This window comes from Meleagris gallopavo, chromosome 7, assembly GCF_000146605.3.
Source record: "Meleagris gallopavo isolate NT-WF06-2002-E0010 breed Aviagen turkey brand Nicholas breeding stock chromosome 7, Turkey_5.1, whole genome shotgun sequence".
NCBI classification, from domain to species: domain Eukaryota; kingdom Metazoa; phylum Chordata; class Aves; order Galliformes; family Phasianidae; genus Meleagris; species Meleagris gallopavo.
In genome coordinates, this window is record NC_015017.2 from 16,421,879 (window position 1) to 16,442,203 (window position 20,325).

General features: G+C 42.3%; 1 long non-coding RNA gene across 1 annotated transcript; it reads left to right on the forward strand.

Annotated features, from left to right (window-relative positions):
* The first annotated feature begins 650 nt into the window (after window positions 1-650).
* On the forward strand, window positions 651-7,888 carry LOC109368530. The gene is made up of 3 exons (XR_004160314.1): window positions 651-3,939; window positions 5,532-5,660; window positions 6,008-7,888. It is a non-coding gene; the product is annotated as an uncharacterized LOC109368530 (long non-coding RNA).
* The last annotated feature ends 12,437 nt before the right edge of the window (window positions 7,889-20,325 follow it).

Below are 20,325 nucleotides of genomic sequence, written 5' to 3' on the forward strand. Positions count from 1 at the left end.
AAGGAGGATTCAAGTCTCCCACATTCAGATGACACCTTCATACTCTCTTAAGTACGTACGTTCACACAGAACACAAGCGTGGTCATACTACTTTTGTGGGCAAAAGACAAAAGCAGAACTTAGATTTGTCAGGTCCATCCTGTTCTAAACCTCTTCCCCTTCAGCTCTCTTGGGTATTTTCTTGGAGAAAAATGACTTCTAGTAGCACAATGGCATTCCTTTTTGGCTGTGTGATCTATTCAGATGAGATATGATATAATATTCAGTCATACTCACGTACCCTCAGAGTGAAGGGGATCAGCCATGTGGATACAACAAGCATGGCACTGGGATGACTTTGAATGCATGAGATACACGTAGAGGGACGTGCTTCCTGCTCAGTATTCTGAAACAACCCAGTCCATAGACACAGATATCAAAGAGTGTGCAAACTGTGACCAGTTGAACTGAATGCACCCATTTGCTGTGAGTGGTTGGGGACTGAAGCATCAGTCCTGGGGTCCCACACATCTGCGGCTTCTGTGGTGATATGGAGAGGAAGTCCCTCCTGAAGCCAGAAGGAGTTTGACAGCTTTCTTCATTACTACAGGAGCTGCTGCCTGAGCACAGAAACAGATTCTGTTGTCTTATGCTGAAGAATTTCTTAATATCAGCCCAGCAGCTCTGCCTTTCCTATCTGCAGATCTGCAGGAGCAGCTGAGGGTGGCAGTGCTGCCTTGTGGTTTGAGCTTTTCCCTGTGCTGATTTCTGTTTCTTGCTGACGCGCAGGGAGTTGTATCCCCAGAGTGAGCATCAGGGGTTTCAGGCGAATAAGGTACAGATGCAAACTGCAGAAAGCTGTGCCTTGCCATGCTGTGTTTAATTAAGGGCATGCTGAAAAAAGTTCCTGTTCAGTAGCACCTCTCTGCAGTCATAGTGTGTTGGAATTCAAGTGACTTTACAGCAAGGCTGAGCTTGGGCTCACATCTGGAAATATTAAATCACTGCACCATAAGAAGAGGTGGCTGTTCCTATTTTCTGTGTTCAGAGTGACTGCATGTGCCAAACACACGTTTCTGCTACAATTGATAGAAAGAAAAATTGTGTTACTGCTGCAGGAAGCATCCGGAAGGGAGCAGTGTAAAATGCCATCCCATTGACTGTTAGTGCTGCCCAGTCCCAAAGGAAAGTGCAGCCTTTTAAGGACTCTTCAAGCTCCTTGTCGTCTGGCTGGGAGGTTGCAGTGGCACATGTGTCTGGTATGAATGCAGCCTTTTGGTGTGTTGGTAGCTGTTTCACCCTCAGGAATGACTGCCAGTGCTTCAAACAGCTGATGTGCAGATGCAGAATCTGCCTGCTTAATATGTTTTATTTATTTTCCTGTGCAATTTATTATCTATGAGATCTAGTTATCTATGTAATATAATCCACTTTCCTACCTAATTACATGCGGCTCTATAAATAGAGATGAAGGCCATGGGACATCATGTTTTCTTTCTAGGCAAGTCCACTTCATTTGTCTGCAAATCATCATCTAGGATGATTTTCAGAATTTCTCTTACTTTTCCTGGATTTTCAGTGGGATCTGTCCTTATGTACCTATGCTGCACCTTTCCCCTGAACATCAGATTAACTGTGTGCAAGTAATGTGGAACGTGTGGCCCATATGCTTAATACATCTACTTGTCAAGGAGCTCCTAGCTGGAAATAAGGCAGCACTCAGGATGCATAAAGAGATGCAATAATGCGTTTATGTATCTGTATACGAACCATATATCTAAACACATCCTCATGTACAGTGGCTGTCAATTTGGCAGTAGGAAAATTCAGCAGCCTTGGTAGAAATGGGTTGTATTGCAGGCATCCCATTGCCTGGCATTGTATGTGTATGTACATATATAGAGCTGTGTGCTTTCTCTCTGTAATGCGTCGCTCAGGATTATTCCAGCCTTAGAGGCAGTATCCTATCTCAGTGCCATGACAGATTTAAGCCTGAAATATCCTGGAAGCTTTGTTGGTTTGAGAAGAAAAATATCTCCGCTTGTTCTAGGCAGCATGGGGTTTCCCTGGGCTTTAGCAGTGCTCAAAGCAGCTAGTTGGCTTTTGAATCATGACTTCTGCTCCTCATCCAGCCAGAGACTTCCATAGTCACCTCCTTTCCTCTTGCTGAGCATTGTATGTACTTTATGAGCAGTGGGTTAGCAACCCTGAGACATGAGGGTGAGAAACAATGTGCTTATAAAGCAGTGTCCACAGTGCAGAACGGTCACGGTGTTGGATGATCTTCTTCACTTTCTTCCAGTCCTGTTTCCTCCAACCCTGTGGCTATGTGCAGTCACACCTGGTGTTGTCCAAGAGGGAAAAGGCTCCATCAGAGAGAGGATTTGAGTTTTGTTCCTATAGTCACATCTTCTTAATAAAAACCAGCAGGGATATTTTATCAAGGCTCTGAAGTCTCTTTGGCTAGAAAGAAAAAAAGGCAAAGCCCAAAGAGTAAGGAGAAGTAGCAACGTGTAAAATGGAGCCAAACAATTTTCTAGGATTTGCAACCCTGCAAAATCCATGCAGGGCATTTTATCTTCTGGTGCAGAGATAGCATTTGCTTTTTTTGAGGATGAGGGATTCTATAGACTTTCTGCAGCACGACTCTGCTGCTGTGCTGCTCCTGATGCAACTTGAGAGGGAGCACAAAGGCCCTGGTTAAGGAAACATGGCCAAGAATTTCTCTGAAGCATCATATGTCAAATCAACATTTTCAGTCTCTCTGTCTGAGCTGCTTTTCATTCATGTTTTTTTTGCTTCTTTTCTCCTTCCATATCCTCCCCCTCCTTTTCCTGATCAAACCCTTTCTCTGATGGCAAACATCATTACTGCAGCAAGCAAGATGAAATACGTCTCAGTCTACCTCAGTCCCAAGGCAGACAGAAACCCAAGAGGAAAGGGCAAGGAACAACAATTAAGGAGGTTTGCAGAATGCCAACACAGCAATGGCAGTTAGAAATACAAGACAGAGCTGTTAACCACACAAGGAAATAAATGCTCCTGTGGGAAAAATCATACACTAATGCCTATTAGCTAAATGGCCCCGTGGTTTAGGCAGAGGGCTGAGTGACGGGGGGTCTGGGCTTGATGTGCTGCTGTGCTGCAGCCCAGCTGTCACATGGGAGGCTGGGTATTTGTGCTGCCCTTGGTTGTCTTTGCTTTCAGCTTTGCCACTTTTCAGTGTGGAACAGGAGCTGGGGAGCAGCCCACACTGTTGTTGGGTGGAGGATGTCACTATGTATGTATGCACAACCCCTGTCAAGGGTCAGGGCTCTCCCCATAGGCATGGATGATGTCTCAATTCCTATCTTGTTCTCTGTCTGGAGGCTGGGGCTGAACAAAGGTCTCTAGTACTTCTCTCCAGGAAGAAATTGAACCCGTAGTTATTTGTTGGTCTTTGAATGCTTTGAGGACCGAACTCAGAGCCCAAAGGCCATAGCTAAAAAAAAATAGAATGAAATGGAAGCAAATGATGAAGCTAGTCCAATGGAGAGTAGGAGGTCATCAACAGTTCCAGTTTACCAGGAATGTTTATGAAGGAAAAGGGAAAGCTTCCCTTGGAGAAAAGATAAAGAGCTGCATTATGATATATTTGACCTCATAGTGTTTCCTGAAAAAGAGCTGAGGGCACTGTTTTCTGCGTTAGTATCCTATGTTAAACGTTAGAGGGATGAAGGCAACTAGGCTGACTAGCTATGAGTTAGTCCTAAAAGCTGAGATTTTTAGTTTGGGGAAAAGAGGTACTTTGCTTATTAGCAGACTTTGCAGTTCACAATGGACAACTCATTATTTTCTCCTTTTGACAGCGGCTGTTTCCTCCTTTAGCTGTTAAATCCCCTTTCCAGATAGAAGCTGTCCTTGGTTGGACAGAGTGCTCCTACTTGGCAAATGGCCATAAGATGCCAAGCTCTGGTCATGGTAAGTCCATCCATCCAAGCTCTGCAGAAGCTGGATTTGGGGCAGAGCAGGGTTAGTGAGAGATGAGCACTCTGCTGTAGCTGTCAACATCATGCTTTTGGGAAAGAACATGTAATCTCCCATAATAATTTTGTTGTGAGAAGGATGAGACCTTAGGGAAGAGAAATAGAGGGATGAAGCTGAGTTATGGATTATGAATGTTCCTGGCAAGGAAATTTTAAAGAAGAGTGGTTGAATGGAGATCCTACTGGTAACCCCAGGTATGAGACCTTTTTTCGTTTCAAATTTAGCTTTCTAAAGCTGTCATGGGTTAGCATAAATGTAATTGTCAGGCATTGGGTAGATGGTGATGCAATGAACAGGCTTAAGTGCCCCAGGGAAAAATGAGGTTTCTGCTTATATGTGAGTGCTGTTAAACACTAAGAAGGCTTCACTGGGCCAAATATCACAATTAGCTGTTTTTCACTAGTGATCCTTATGTTGCTTAAAAGAGAAGAGCATGTCTTCAAACTTCTGCAAACATGGGGGTGAATTTTGAACAGATCTTAAGAATAAAGGTTGAAATTTAATATTTTTCTTCTTATGGCTATGTCATGTCAGATTTACTGCCCTACAGTGGCTGGGAAGAAACTTATTAGGAAGTAATACTGCTACCTTCGAGCTGGGGTATTAATTTTTAATCGATTACTTCTTTGTGATGATGATGGAAGTAGAATATCAAAGATGGGCAAGTAGTGTAGCACGTGCCCTTGCTGTTCTGCAAGCACACACTGAGCCTGAAGCTGTTCTCAAGGCTTTTCTTTCACAGTTCACCAAAATTAGCTTTTGCCAGCTTTCTCCTGCATCCAGTGAGCGTGTGAATATCACCCAGCTCTAATGCATTCATTGTCACTGTGCCACTGCTGGCTGACAGATAAGGAAATAAAGGCAGGAGGAGCACTTAAACCCTTTGATTCTAGTGGAAATGAATCATCAATATATGGTTTATTTTGAATTTCCATCGCTCTATGATGAGAGTGAAAGGGACAACTGAAGCACACTGCAGGATACACAGGGTATATTGGGATGTGCTGAGAGAGGGCTGCTGTGTGCAGCTGCAATTAGAGTAGTGTGCAAATGCCCTTCCATGCCTGCTGCACTGACAATCCCCCTTCACAGCCCAAAGAATTCAGTTGTACATAATACCTAGATCCATCTCTGACACTCAGGCCTCTCTGGGCTTTCCTGGAAAGGGGGTACCCAAGGCTCCAGCTGACCCCAAATGCTTCCCAAGAGCTCTGGTTGTTGAAAAGATCAGCTCCTTGTCCCCCTGGACTGCTCTCTCTACCTGGCCAAACATATTCTTCACCACAAAGAGAAACATCTGTTACCTACACATGGTATGACTGAAAAGCCAGCATCTGAAGATATAATATGAAGGGGAGAAATTGCTACAGTTGCAGCTGCAGGCTAGGGAGAATAAATAATCAGGGAGCCTGGGAGCCCTTGGGCCCTCATGGGTAAAGTCCCTGGCAAGCCATGCTTTTCACAAATGGTCAAATGTATTGCTTTTTAATATCCCACCTGAAGAAATGATCTCTCTGTGCCCCTAGCTCCTCAAGCTGAAGAAATTTTGCCACTGATATGAATTGGAATGTCATTTTTCCTGCAGTGTGCTGTGTTTCTCCTTGGAAACTTCTCTTGCAGTAATGATGAGACAAAGTTTGACTTTCAAAGAGCAGGTACAATCAGAACTGGTGGTGGGAAGATACTTGTATACATCTGTGCACAGATGTTCCTGTTACTGAGCTCTGCAGGAGCGCCGTCCATTTTAGATATCGATTGAGACTTGGGTGCTGTGAAGAGACCTTTACATAATCCTGGAATTAGAAACTGTGTCTATATTCCCTGTGTGAAAACTAGGATTTGTTTTACAGAAGGGTCTAATCTCTGGTTTTGGTGTGTTGGTCTTTCCAACTTTCCATTCTCTTAACACAACTTTTTAACATGACAAATTCACAAATAATTCTACAAACCCCCTTATTCTGAATCTGTAATCGTAGTTGCATCACTGTTTATTTCTCTGCAGCCTGGAGAATAACAGTCCCCAGCCTTCTCCAAGAAGCACGGGAGAAGTTGACAGATGCAATGGAGTGCAACTCTGTATGTGTATGCATGACTGTGTGCACTTCATACTTGGAAAACTCAGATTTGCAGCCTATTTGATGAAAGAACTTTGGAGTTCAAATAGCAAAGGAAGCAGAAAGCAATGGGAACTGTAAACTATTTTTGTCCATTTATTGTATTTATTTTTATTTTTTTAATCTTTCTTTTTGGTCTTTCTGATTCAGTAAGAAATCCTCCTGTCAATCCCAGTACATTTGGTATAAACTCAAACTGTCGAACACAAGTACAATACCATGCTGAGTGTTGCTCTCTGTAGCTCATTTCATTCAAAATGGTTATCTGCAATATCTTGGTTTCTGAGAACACAGAGTATTTCACACAGAGTTGTTTTGTAGTCTCTGCTCCTTGAAGGCAAGTCTCAGAGCTCAAAGAAATCACAAAGACAACTTTGGTCCTTCAGCTTTAAAAACTTCCTTGTAGGCATTGTGACTTTGCACAGGCAAAAGACCAGAGCTGGGGAATACAGGGGACAGTCCTAGGGGAAAGGGCAATGAGATTTTGTTCCACCTGAGCCAATTCCTGAGAGGAAGAGATACCTTGCTGGTTTCTGTTTTCAAGAAGTTTGAATGGAGAGATGGAAAAGACTTTCTTCTCTCCATTCCCACCTTCTTGTATGATTCCATGATGCTTGCTGCAGGACCAGCATCCGTGGGTGGAGCTCCCAACCCCAGGGGGAGCCAGGTTTGTTTTTGCTCTGTTTTACTTGAGTTGAGATTTTTCCTTTGGAAACCAATGAGGGTGTCATCCACCGAGATCACATTCAAATAGAGAAGTTCTACTGGTAGACAGTAAGCATGCTAGGGTTTTTAGTGTGCCTCCTTTTTACCAATTCTTCTTTATCTGTCAGATCAGAAGAGATTTAAAACCACACGGGAAAGAAAACATAACTTGGAGTTATAAACAGAGAGATTATTGCATATCAGGTCTGAACCCATTCCTTGGCTCACCTTTCATTGTTGTTCTTGTGAGAAAATTTAGTCCTGAGGTTTGCCTTCTTTACATTGAACACAGTGATTACATTCATCCTATTCAGATTCCAGGCTCATATTTTCTCTCTCTCTCTTTTTTTTTTTTTTTTTTTTTTCTTAGAGGCCTTTTATTTTCCATCCAGCCCATCTTACATTTAGAAGAGGCACATATTAAAGGCTGCCTTGATTTGCTCTTTCCTGTGGGGAATAATAGGCGTGATGGTGTTTAGAAAAATGAAAATTAAAAAATATAGTGACCCTTATAATGAAGAGTTGGGGGGTGTAAAACATACAAATATCTATGTTGTAAATACTCTAATCTAGAACCAGGGCAGAAAACTCCCTAATTTTCTTCTTCTGGCTCAGCCTTCCTTTAGACAATACAAAAATTGATCATGACTGCTGCCTAAATAGGAAGTTCAATCAGCACTGTTGCAAGCTGTGTGCTTTCCCCACTATTAATATGTATAATTTGTGGAAGTTCTGACTTTTTTTGGAATATTCTTTAAAAAAAAAAAATTCCAAACAAGTCGCTGCTTTGTTTCAGTCTGGCCTGCTGCATCACTGTAAGTCTCCAGGAGAGAGGAGCTCAGGCAGTTTTACACAGTTCTTTCCCCTCTGCTGCCTGCCTCAGCAATGTGACACTAAAATGGGATTTTTGGTATCTCTTTAACACTCTTAAAAGTAAACGCCTTTCATAATGTATATCATTTTCCAAAGTAATTTAAAGAGAATACCTTTCACTTTCAAATTGCCCTTTGGCAGATCTGAAGCTGCTGTTGTTTTGTGAAAGCTTTTGGCATTTAAAAATACTTTGTATGAAGGAGGAGGAGGAATGGAGGGGGAAAAAAAAAAGCTCGCAACCCTGTCTACTTCACGTTTCTTCTGATCTGTCCAGAGCTTTTCAAGTGAGTAGGAACACGCAGACAAATGCATTTTGAAGAAAATCTCATTTCGACCCTAACCAGTGCTTCACAATTTCCAATTCATGCTGTTGCCATTTTTACAGGAATTGATGGCTGCCATTGTTATCAAAGCTGACAGGCCTCTAGTAGGTTGCACAATCAGCGCAACCTGCTTGAGCCTTTCATTATTCCCCACTGGCAGATTCTCATGATATCTCTCTTTTATAGGCATTGCTCATTTTTATTTCACATTTGACATGGCTCCTTCACTTGCTTGCTGCTGGGGTGCCGAGATAAAACAGCTTCTGTAAAGTTAAAGGAATGACCGCTCCATTTCATGCTGAACGTGGTGGGCAGCTCCGTGCTTCCAGTGCATTTCAAATCAAATGCTGATATGTTTATAGAAATTAACAATCGGGTAATTGCCCAGTGTGTGGATTCATTCTTCCCCGCGTTGGCATTCAGATAGCATTTTACACACTTTGTGAATGTCCTCTGAAAGCAAACCCAAATCATAAGCTTTGGGGCTTTTGGTTTTGTGCCTGAAAAAATAACACAGTATTTTCACCGAGCTGGATTTGTTTAAAAGTCTGTTTCTTGTCTAAGTTTGCAGGGCCTGGAAGGGCGCTGAAAAATAATTGAACGGCCAACCTGGTCACGCTGGACTGAAAATACAGGAATGGAAAAAGGATGTGTGGGTAGAGCCAGCAGCCCAGTTGTTGAGAATTGAGAAGGGTGAATGGAGCATAGAACTCTCTGCAGTTGAGAGATCTGTACCTGCTTTGAGCACAATGTAGGTAACATGTAAGAATGATTTGCCCCCCATCCTCCCATGTTTTCAAGACTGCAACCAAGGGTTCTGCTCAGGCCTCTATATGGTCTATGAGTGCCCTATGAGTTCCTTGCATGGTACAGATTGCACCAGGGAATGAAAGTGGAGGAAGGCTTTTTGACATCATTTGTCAGTATCTCACTGTATGTGATTTGCCTTATGTCAAAAGGGAAGATTCCCAGTAGATCTAGGAAGAGATCTACCACATACTCCAATGTCATCCCAGTGGATTCTCATAGGATTATCATATTGCCTTTCTCTTCATACATGAGAATGAAGACATTTTGCCACTCTGTTATTTAGTCTGGAGTTGCTTTGCAGCTCTTCTTTATGAAGAGACCTTTTTTGTGAGGGAACTGCTGTCTTCTCTGGCTGTCTGAGCTACTCGCTAGATGATCTGCTGTAGGCTTCTCTCAGCTGCTGGACTTGGAACAGCTCTCTGAAGGTATTTAGATGCCTGAAGGTATAAACTATGATATCAGACCAACTGTATAAATGTGGTTCTGTAGCTGTTATGTGTTTGTGCTTACACAATTCAGGTAGAATGTGGGCCATCTTTGTTTCTGCACCAAACCTGACTCTACTTTTAGTTATGTAACCAGCTAAGTGTGGGAAGCTGAAATCACAGCCAGCTGGAATGGAATCTAGTGGTATCTGTACCATTTTGTTTGCAGTGCCTCCCATGGATTCTTCCTTGATTCCCTGTACTGAACCTTATGAATCAGAAGTGGCTCCCAGACTCTTTTGGGAGGTTTTGCCACTCGTGGGCAGAGTCACCAAAGCTCCTCAGTCTGTCATGCCATATGAACTATACCTACCTTGTGGAAGGCAAATTTCCCTGTGCCCAACAAGAGATGTGGATGAATGCAGCAGTGAGTCAACACCACAGGACACAAAGGAAAGCAAGGCACAAAGGCATAAGAACTACTGTGCTTGTAAAGGCAAAAGAAATATTGCCCCTGCTTCTAGTCTCACCTCAGTAGGGCTCTCATAGGGTGTCTTCTTTCCTTCTGGTGGTTGGGATCATTGTCGTAAGGGAAGATCTATTGCTTAGCAGAAATAATGAAGGGGGAAAAAACAGCTTTACAGGTATATTAAAAAAATTATTATGAACAAATAAATTAGTGAGTAGATATTGATACATAAATAACTCTATAGCACCTAGCAGTGTAATAATCATAAATATTCCAGGAAAAATTGGCAGACAGGGATAATATTTTTTTTAATTAATAAATCAAGTGCTATACCTAGCCAAAACTAAAAAAGTCAGAGGAGCTTGTGGGTGTAGCAGTCTTCCTTCAGGTCTGAAATAGAAGCTGCAAACTTCGAGGTAAATAAACATAAGGGACAATTGTCCTACTTTGATTTAATTACATAAATCAGTTAAACAATTAGAGAGGAATGTGGTGTTAAAATCTCAGAAGCAGGTGGGAGCATTCAGGTTTGATTTCCCAAGACAAGTTTTCATGATGATACTGCATCAGGTATTCAATCCCCCCCCCTTCCTTTTGCTGTTTCTTCCTGGTCTTATCTTTGCTGCACAGCCATCGCTGCTTGTGCAAATGTACTGTTGGAAGGGTCAGGAAACTGAATGAGTTCAAAAACAGATTGTGAAAAAAAAATTATCTTTTAAGCTTTTCCTTTGGGTCACAGGGCTACAGTAAGGGTAAAAGGAGAGGGCAGTCAATGCTAAAAACATCAACTCGTGGCCCTGCTGCTCTCAGAACTCTGAATAGCTGATATCATTTTTGCTCAGCTGGACCTGGCATCTCTAGAAATTAGCAAAGAATGGGAAGGGTCTGCTTGGCCACTGTCATGCTGTGTAGGACAAGCAGTGTTATATTAAGGCCACGCTGTCCAAAGATTGTTTGAGTCCACATACCGTGGAGCTTAAGATGTGACATAGAAAGATGCCGAGGACGGGGAGACATTTCATGGTGGATAGTAGAGAAGCACTACATCTGGTATCAATGAATAGGGTTTAGGATGTGCTTTCTTACACTTGGGCATTCAACTTGAAGTATGGTGGTTTTAAGATGACAACAAAGAGTGAACAGATCCCACTCCTGTTCTCAGTGCTGCCAGAGATTTCCTGTACTTCAGAAAATCACTTAAGTTCTATGCATCTGATTCTTCCACAAAACTAGGCTAACAAGATCCTCCACATCATGGAGAGACTCTTGATTTCCAGAAGTGTCTCTGATATCTCTGGAGGCCAGATGTTCTACAAGGAGAATATGTTCTTACAGTTACGATGGCTGGCAGCAGCTTTGATAAACCAGATCTTGCTCTCCTGATAAAACACAAAAAAACATATTCCTGACCAAGATTGGATGTGTTCCCTTCTTAAGCACAGCTGAAAGAGTCAGTATGAGAGAGGTTCATCATATTACTTTTACGTGGCAGGAAGGCACTTATATACCTGCAACAAGCAGACTAAGAACCTGAAAACAAACAAGAAGTGCAGACAAACCTACACATGCATCCTCTGCCTGTAACATACATGGGAACTCTTGCTTGTGTATCTCTAAAGGAGATGCTGGAGCCTCAAACCTGACAGAAAACTGCTGGATGATGCTGGTTTGCAGACTTCTGCTATCCAGGGCACTCTTTTTACATCCATATTCCCTGCAGTTCCTGCTGGGAGGTATCACAAAAGATGAATTTCACACCATTTAACATCACAGAGCGAAGTGGCAGCTTATTACTTGATGTATAAATTATCCTCTTCCTTTGGATGCTTAAACACACAATCTAATGATGTATTCTTCTTTGTAATAAGATATAAAAGGTTTGACTACTTCTAATGTGACAGAGGAGCTTGCTTAGAGGATAAATCCCCGGTACAGGCTTGCCTGGAAACAAGACAGAAAATGTTCTGCGTTAAGCTGTCCAAAAGCAAACCCCTAAAGCCTATGGATGCACATTCAACATATGGTTCCAGATGGTGCATCATAAGTGAAATGATGTGGCCAGAAATGGATTGATTTCATGGACAAGATACAAAGGCTTGTACAACAGGCAGCAAGCCTGTTGATCACTCCGCATATTTTGAGGTGGAGGACAATCTCTGTGCCTTGTGTTTTCGTCCTACCCTGATGTAAAGTTCTGACATAAGTTTTATCTTAAATCTGTTCTGCTGCTGAAATTCAGGAAGGCTTTAATGTCAGTTCTTCCTCTCTGCAGAACTCTCCTTTATGGGAAACGTTATTCAGATAACTGATCCAAAGCTGACTCAATGGTGGGAATTTATCAGGTGTCTGAGCTAAGATTCAAACAAAATGGTACTGTGTACATCTCTTCCTGTGCTGTGAGTCCTTGCCTGGTTCCCTGGGGATTTGCTGTCATTACTCCTTGTCTTTTCTGCCTGATCTCTCACCTGTTAACATAAATGATGGGCTATACACAAAGCCTGTTATCTCTTCCTAAAGACCTTGTGGTTTAAGATACGTAGTGTCTAGGTTAAAATCACCATTAGGTGATTTTTTGAAGGAGCTCAATTTATATGGGGCTAACAGCAGAGCATACCTATCATTAAGAGTAAAAAAGTAGGTAAAACATAAGACACCCATTGCTGCAGCACATGCTAACATCTCGCTGATGTATACTGGCCTATAAAACTCCATAAGTTTGGAGGAAGTACATTTAAAATATTTTGGCCTTGGAAACAACCCTTAGAGCCATAAGACCTTGAAGCCTTTGATCTTGCAGCCGTGCTGGCAAGGGGCTTCTATGTCACTTTGTGTGAAACACAAAGTGGGGTTTTGAACTGTATAGGCTGTTCCACACTTTGCTTAATTCATTGTTTTGGGGTTTAAATGGAAAGAGGTTTTTAACCTTCCTTCAAATACTGTTAGAAAAACCCAGAAGATGTTTTGGAAGGTGTTAAATGACATACTTTAGCAGTACTGCCGTGTCTGCAGATTACAAATATTAGCCCTTTGTAGTTCTTGCCTTCAGTGTGACAATAAAAGAACCAGATTGGCGCATCTACAAGTCATTTGCATTTAGTGTTATTTTTTGTACAATTATGTGTTTGAAGAGAAAATGCTTTTTTCTTTCTTTTCTTTCTTTTTTTTTTTTTTTTCCCCTCCTCCAAAGCTCCCTTAATTACTTTCAGTTCAGGTTGACTTACCATCTTATTCTAGGTAATGAAAGTCAGATGGGAAATAGTGAAACTTAGTCTAAACTCAATCAGCCTGTTAAGTTGAATGCAAAATGCACTTGTACTTCATTCATTCCTAGTAGGGAAACAGAGATGCAGATGATTCCCACTGAACACCCAGAGAAGAAACGAAAAAAGAATCATTAAAGCAAATATCAATGCTGCAGATAGGAGAGGGAGCAAACACAATGTGCAGTCTGTCTCTGAAGTGCTGCTGTGTTACAAAAGCACAGAAAATAGTTCACATGAATTTCAGAAGTTTTTATCTCTTCTTTATTTCCTACCTCCTTCTCCGAAAGCTCCATCAGCCCAAATTATGGATGTTGGAGTGACACAAAGCAGTGGTGTTTTTGTAGCAGTTTATGGTCGGTGAGGCTGATATGAAATTCCCAGGAGTCATGATTTCCAGAGCTGGCTGGGGAGCACCGTGGGAAGGGAAATGGTTGCATGGAGGGCATTCAGCTCTATCCCCTTTACTTTGGAGGCTGGTGCAGCACTGGGAGAGGCTGCTGTTATGGGTTATTGCAAATAACCTGTGTACTCTCATGCCTTCAGTGTCTCTTCCCTGCCAAAGGGGGCTATAGTTGATAAATAGAGATCTCAAGCAGAGCTTGGAAGCTGCAACTGGACCTCAAAAACTTATTGCGTGTTCTCACCACCTGTTCTCATGTCTGCTGTCAACAGCCTGGTTTCAACTCTCAGCTTTCTACTGAAGCAATGTAGGGTAGCAGAACAGCAGAGTGCTTGCTTCCTCCAACCCCGATCTGGGAAATAACTGTGTTTGCACCCTTTCCCAAAATGGGACTCAAAAGCAACCAATTCTTGTGCTGCCAAACCTTTCCTTCTATGCTTCACTTTTCCCAAGAGTAGGATGAGAGATGGATTTCCAGTTATGCTTTAGGCCCATCCCATGCAGTGTGCTACAGTGAGGCCCGAAGGCTATTATCTTCTCTAATCTCACTGCCTTCTTAGGTAAGAAGATCTCTCTGGGCAGAGAAATCCATATTTTCAGTGCACAAGCTGCACATTAAAGCTCCTACAGAATTTCCAAGGTAGGATGGCATATGTGAACTAATGTAACCATTGATTCTTCCATGGCTTGCAGGTGTTGGGCTTGTTTTCAGCTCATTGCCCTTAATTGGAAGGGATTTTAATGACTTCACGTGGCTTAGATTGGAAGCAGTTATAATTAATTTCATGTGTGCATGCAAGATACATGTGCACAAGAAAGCCCTTGATTGATGAATTCTTTCCTTGCAGAAACAGAAGCCAACAGTAACCCAGCACCAATCTGGATGATACAGACTGAATTAGTCTGTGGCTGTGAAGCCAGCTCCAGCTACTGCTGAGACTATAAGAAGGTTCTTCACCATTATTTATATCAGTTTCTTCTCTCTGCAACAAGGTCAGTGCTATGATTCACCTTTGTAAGAGGTTTTAAGATCACTTAACAAAGTAGAATGTGGCTAAAACTATCTGTGTAGCCCAAGTAATTGGAATTCACTCCAGAAAAAGGATGGTAGCTTAGTTCTCTGATGCTATTATTTATTGGCATTGGTGGGAGATGGAACATAGGAAAGAATGGCTCACCCCTGTGTCTCTTCTTACAACAAGTGGGCTCCTTTTACAGTCTTGATCAGTTTTCTTTCCTTGTATATTAAGACAGGAGTGGAAAGGCGGCCCTGTACTCATTTTGTCAGGCTTCCCCTGTCCTTTCCTGGCATTCAGCTGTCCCCTTTGGATGCAGGGCTCTGTGCTAATGAAGATTAAAGACAAGATGTCCGTGTGTACTTACTGGGTGCAGGTACAGAATGAGTCAGCCAGTGTCACAGGGTGCCCATACTCAAATGAAGTTGGGCATTTGGTGAAAATGACCCATTTATCTCAGCATGCAGAAGGTGTGTGACAGGTTCTTGGGTGCTTATAGCACGCACATATTCTTCTTTTACGATCTTAGAGTTAAATGTTTCTTTTAATAAAGATAAGATGTATCTGCATAAGTGTCAGTCTTAATGGGACTTTAAAATGGATAAAACAGCATTTGAATAGCTCCTGTGGAATTGGAGGGGCTGGAAATGTGGTCTGAGAGGAGCAGTTCGTGCCCCTCCTGGCACGGAGGGTAATGTGTGCAGTCCTCCCCTGTACCTGCAAAGGGTGCACTCAGGAAACTTAATAAACTGCACTCCGCTAGAGACCACAAAACAGCCCCAAGCTATGCAGCCTAAAATCAGAAACGGCCTCCAGCATGCATATTAAAAAAGATACTGTGAAATATGGAGCTTAGACAATTTTCCAAATTAAAGCAGCTCAGTCTGTTGCTGGGAGGCAGCTGGGCACTAGGGACTGCCCCTGTGCTCACGTGTTTTTTGTCTGTGAATGGTGCAGTATGATGTAGCTTTATTTCTCCCTGGGGATAATCCATGTTTTATTGTTTGGGATTCTACTGCGGGCTAAGGAGGAGCATGTGGACAGTTACCATAGCACAGCTGCTCCGTAACAATGCACTAATCAGCATCTTGATGTTCTACTCCAATCTGATGTTGAGCCTGAGCTCAATATAATGAACTTAGATAGTTTGTGTAGTGTAGGACCACCACAGTACAACACAAAGCTGGTCTTTTGGAAATTAGGCATAGGTGTTTCTTTGAGAGGATGAGAAGGTGAATATCCACTGCTGGCCTAAAGGAAACAATCTTAGCTAAAACCCTTCTTTCTCATTTGCTTATTTACAGTTGTAATTGGCAACATCCTTAGATAGAAGCTCAATCAGCCTCAGAGGCATGACACCATCGCTTTTCCTATTTTAAGAATCCTACAGAACAGCACTAATCTCCCTAACTGGACGTTGACAGAAACCTGCCATCTTTCCCCATGCCTGCTGCTGCCCTGACCTTTTCCAGCCTTTATTTTGGGATCTCAGCAGGGCTTGGCACTTCTGGTGGACCACAGTGCTAAAACAGAGATGCAGTTTCTAAAAGCCTCTGGTGAATGCAGGGGTTTTGGAGCCAATCCAGCTGTCAGCGCACACACAGCGAATAATATATTGACCAAACTTGTCCGAATCCCCTTGCAGGGAACGGACTCTGTTTCCAGCTTCACAACAACTAATGCTGCTCTGACAGGAGTGACTGATCCAGGAGTCACAGCTCAGTTCGTGCACACAACCCAGCCAATGGACTGTGGGATGATTTTTCTGAAAACTGCTTCTTTGCAGTCTAGATTTGGTTTCAGGCTGTTATGTGGGAATGCTAGCGGCTCAGAAAGGTTATTTTGTATTTACTTTTAGTTTTCTGTCACAACAGACCTATTTTTTATTTTGTTAATTGGAACTGCTCTGTAACAGTTAAAATTACAAGTCATTTTTGGTATAACTTTCAACTGCCTTAAAATTCCACCCATCTGTCCCTTGGTTTAGAAAGAGTTGATCCAGCAATACCCCTTATCCCTTTTCTTGATGTCAGCAGCAGCCCTACTAGAACTGGAATGTGAAGATTTAGTTGGCAGGTTCAGAATTAGTGAAAACTTCAGCTTCTTGCTGCGAACTGAGGAAGTTGCAGTGATAAGAAGTGAGCCCTCAAAAAAATAAAGCTAGGTATCAGATTGTTCATCAACCTGGTAGCTCCGTGTAAACACACTCCTAGTTTTGTGCATGTTTTCAGGTTCTTCAGTCTGCTCTGGTGCTACAGTCAAATCCAGTCCTATCCAAGGTCCAATGTTCTGCAAAGGGCTTGGCCTTGCAAACAACCTCATTTCTGCTGCAAACCAGTAAAGAACATCCCTACCAGGACAGTGAGTCTGGGGCTGTTTTGACCTTTATCCAACAGGACAGATTTCGATGAGGATATTATGAAACAGTGAAAAAGTGAAGCTGGTTCCTTGTTCATAGTAATTGCTTGTATCAGTGTTTCTAACACTATACTGGGATTTGACCTGAGCTATTGCAGAGAGAAACAGAGAATGCATCTTCAGCTCTTGCAGCATTTGCCATGCCACAGTGAGAGGCTTTGAGGCTAGTGGAAGTAGCTAAAAAATAGTAATAATATTTTTTTAAAAACGGAACAATCCAAAATAGCAATGAGGAAGTACAGCGGGCTCTCACAAAGTACTTCTAAATAGCAAGTTTTGCCTGTGTCTTAGGGAGCAGCTGCTGGTCAGGACAGTCTTTTAGACATCTGAGTGGGGATGTAAGCATGAGCATACATATAGGTTTGTGTATGAGAATCCTTTGGGCAACTTTGAGTGAGGAACAAAGCCTCACTGAAAGCAGGAGAGACCAATGTAGGGGTTAACTTCTTGAAATGCTCCCCCTTGCTCTCTTTGAGAAATCATGCCTATTTTCTTTCCAGATTAAAGTGAAAATAATAACATTCCTAATGAATCCTACAGGTGGTAACAGGAATGTTTTATATATAGACATATATAATTTTGTGTATAGGCACACAGTGACTTTGCATATATATATATGTGCACATGTATTAAAAAGAAATTGGTATTATTTTAGCAGTTTCTCTTTGAACTTATCATCTTTAGGCTCTTTCATATTTTTCTTGCCCACTGACACAATTTCCATCTTTTCCCCAAATCAAAACCTGTGTGGCCAGGACCTATATTTCTGCAACCAGCCCACTTGTAGCCAGAGGAAAAGTAATACAGGACTTTGTGTATGAGATAGATTTTTCTCTTTTCCCTGGATAATTGAAAATAAATGGTGGTTAGATTAAAACAAGCAACTATGTGCTCCTACATCCCGCTACTGAGACTGGGCCTGAGAAATGGAAGAGATTGCTGATGTGGGTCTGTGGTAATCATAGCTCGGAGTGATGGAGCACCCTTCAGGCAGAGGAAATAGACCCCCAGCTTGCTTCATGTTTTATTGGTCTGATCCTGTGGAGCTGTGTTGATTTACCACAGCAGAAAACTAGTGTTTGTAGATGTGTGTTAGTGAAATCAATTCACCCACCTCGAAGCATAGGCTGCTGGAGGCTGAGCCAGCAGGGATTCCATGCCTGCAGCAGCGGACAAGCATGAGGACAGCCAGCAAAGGCTGAAGAAACCAAATTGCCTGTGGGCAGCAGGGCTCAGGATGTAACCAGGTGCACTGGAAATCATTGTGGTGATTCACTGTAACAGTCCTTCCTCTGGGTCCGAAACCATCAGGTTCATGCAGGCATCATACAGGGAGTTTCCAAGTCCTGAGTAGTGTGGGCTCCCTGACTAAGGGAGGTCTTCACACCTGATGGTGTTTTACTCCTAACTTCCTCTTGGGAAATGGGACAGTTCTAAATGTTCCACTCAGCTCACCCAGCTGTATTAAGGATTTCAGCTCAAGGCCATGACTGTACTTGCTCAGCTTTTCCAGCTGTTGTTGGTAGGACTGGTGGCTCTGTGCACTTGCTCACCATCTTCAGCCTCTGATGAGGATTGAGAACTGCCTCCTACATGGCCATTTTTGTCCTCGCTAACACATCCTGCCTTGTGGAAGCTTGTTATGACCTTGCAGACCAGAGGGCCCTAATGTTTTAAGGATAGTCCCTCACAAATGAAGAAATTTAGAGATATTTGATCTGAAGGGTCCCCAGCTCCTGTCTCACAGAGGAGTGGCAGCAAAGGTATCAGAAAGAAAGTGATCAGTGCAAGGTAGGAATGGAAAATGTGAATAAATTAGCAATTTATTCAAATTGAGCAACGGTGTGACTGAAACGTTCTTCATAACCTCTTCCCCTGTTTCTTGTAACGCTCACAGCCTGGGCGGACTTTCAAATATTTTGTTTGACACAAAGGTGTGATGGGGCAAGGAAAAATTCATCATGTTATTGGAAGAATTAGTGAGTGTGGAAAGAAAGGTTTCCTGAGATGGGGCCAGTGGAATGTGCAAGTCAGCTGAAAGCATAAGGAAAATGCACCACTTAGTGAATGTATAAATAATTCCATATATTATTCTATAGCACATCAGAACACAAAGCCAGCCTCGCATGCTTCAGCAGTCTTTGCTTCTGAGTGTTTTAAATGAGCTTGAAACCCTCTCAGATGCTTTTCTTCATAGGTGAATGGCTATCCAATGTACCAAAAGCAAAAATGTAATTAAACTTTAAACTCTTAAAATGACAAGTACCGCTGGGATAACACATGGGTAAAACACAGTAATTGTTTGTATTTACTCTCTGCCTAGTTAGCATTTCTTTTCAGATGCCTCTCACAAATGCTAGCTCAAGAAAGGCAAAAACTGCAAGAATTGGTTTGTCCTTGTGAATTCAGAGCTTCAAAGTGTTAACTGACTTTTGAAGTGGTGTGATATTGTTACTTGCACACCGGGGAAAAAGCTCTGCTGGACACTGGTAATGGAGCAAGGCTTTGCTCTCATCTACTTCAAAACCTTCCTACAAACATACAGCCTTCACCTCAACCCTGATAGCATTACATCCTATCCGAGAGGATCTGAGCATGCTGTGTGCGTGGACTTGGGCTACATCTTTAAAATGGAAGAATGTATCTCTTCTCTCTTTCCCTCAGGTCCTTTTCTCACTTTTCCTTGGGGCCATGACCATTTCAGGGGTGCTGGAGACTCCCATGTACCAGGCATCAGATTAACATCTGTGTGTTGCACTGTCATCTTAGTAGGAAATAAGGAATTAAGTCCCTATAAGTACAGGGGAAAGGTTATCTAAGTTGCCATACCAAGACCGTGTACAGGAAGATAGTTGCTGCCAGGTCGTATGGCAAACTGTGTTGGACTGGTTATATTCCAGTACTGGGCCCACTGTCTCAAATCTGCTGATGTATTTCTACATGCAGAACCTAAATAATCCTACTGAAGATTAAGGGATTTATTGAATATGTAAGCAGAATTTCACAGTGTTCTCAGATCTCTGCTCTGACAGAGAAGGAATGTTTGGTTACGTTTCCACTTTCTCCTCATTTTGAAATGGTAGCAATATAATAAAGGTATAGGCAGGGAGAGCAAATAGGAACTAAGCACAGCTTTTTCTTGTGTTTCAGATGTTTCATAGGAGAAGGTATAAATCTGTTCTTCAATATTTGAAGCAGTTCCTGTGTATGTAACTGGCAGGGGCTGTGCAAGGATTCTGCCTTAAACACCACAGGGAATTTCTGTTTTTATAGTTTCTGTCTTTTGCAAATGGGATTTCCACAAAATATTTTCCAATAGAGATACTCTGTGATTTCCAAGCAGAGGTGTTAGGCACGGGATGCCTAAGTTGGTCCCAGCTTGCTTCTGAGCAGATGTGAGCAAGTCCAACTTTCATACTAATGGTGCACTGAGCTTAAAACATTCAAAGAAAACTGTGATAAACAGCCTCAGCAGCACTTGTGAATTTGTTTTTGGATTTGGTT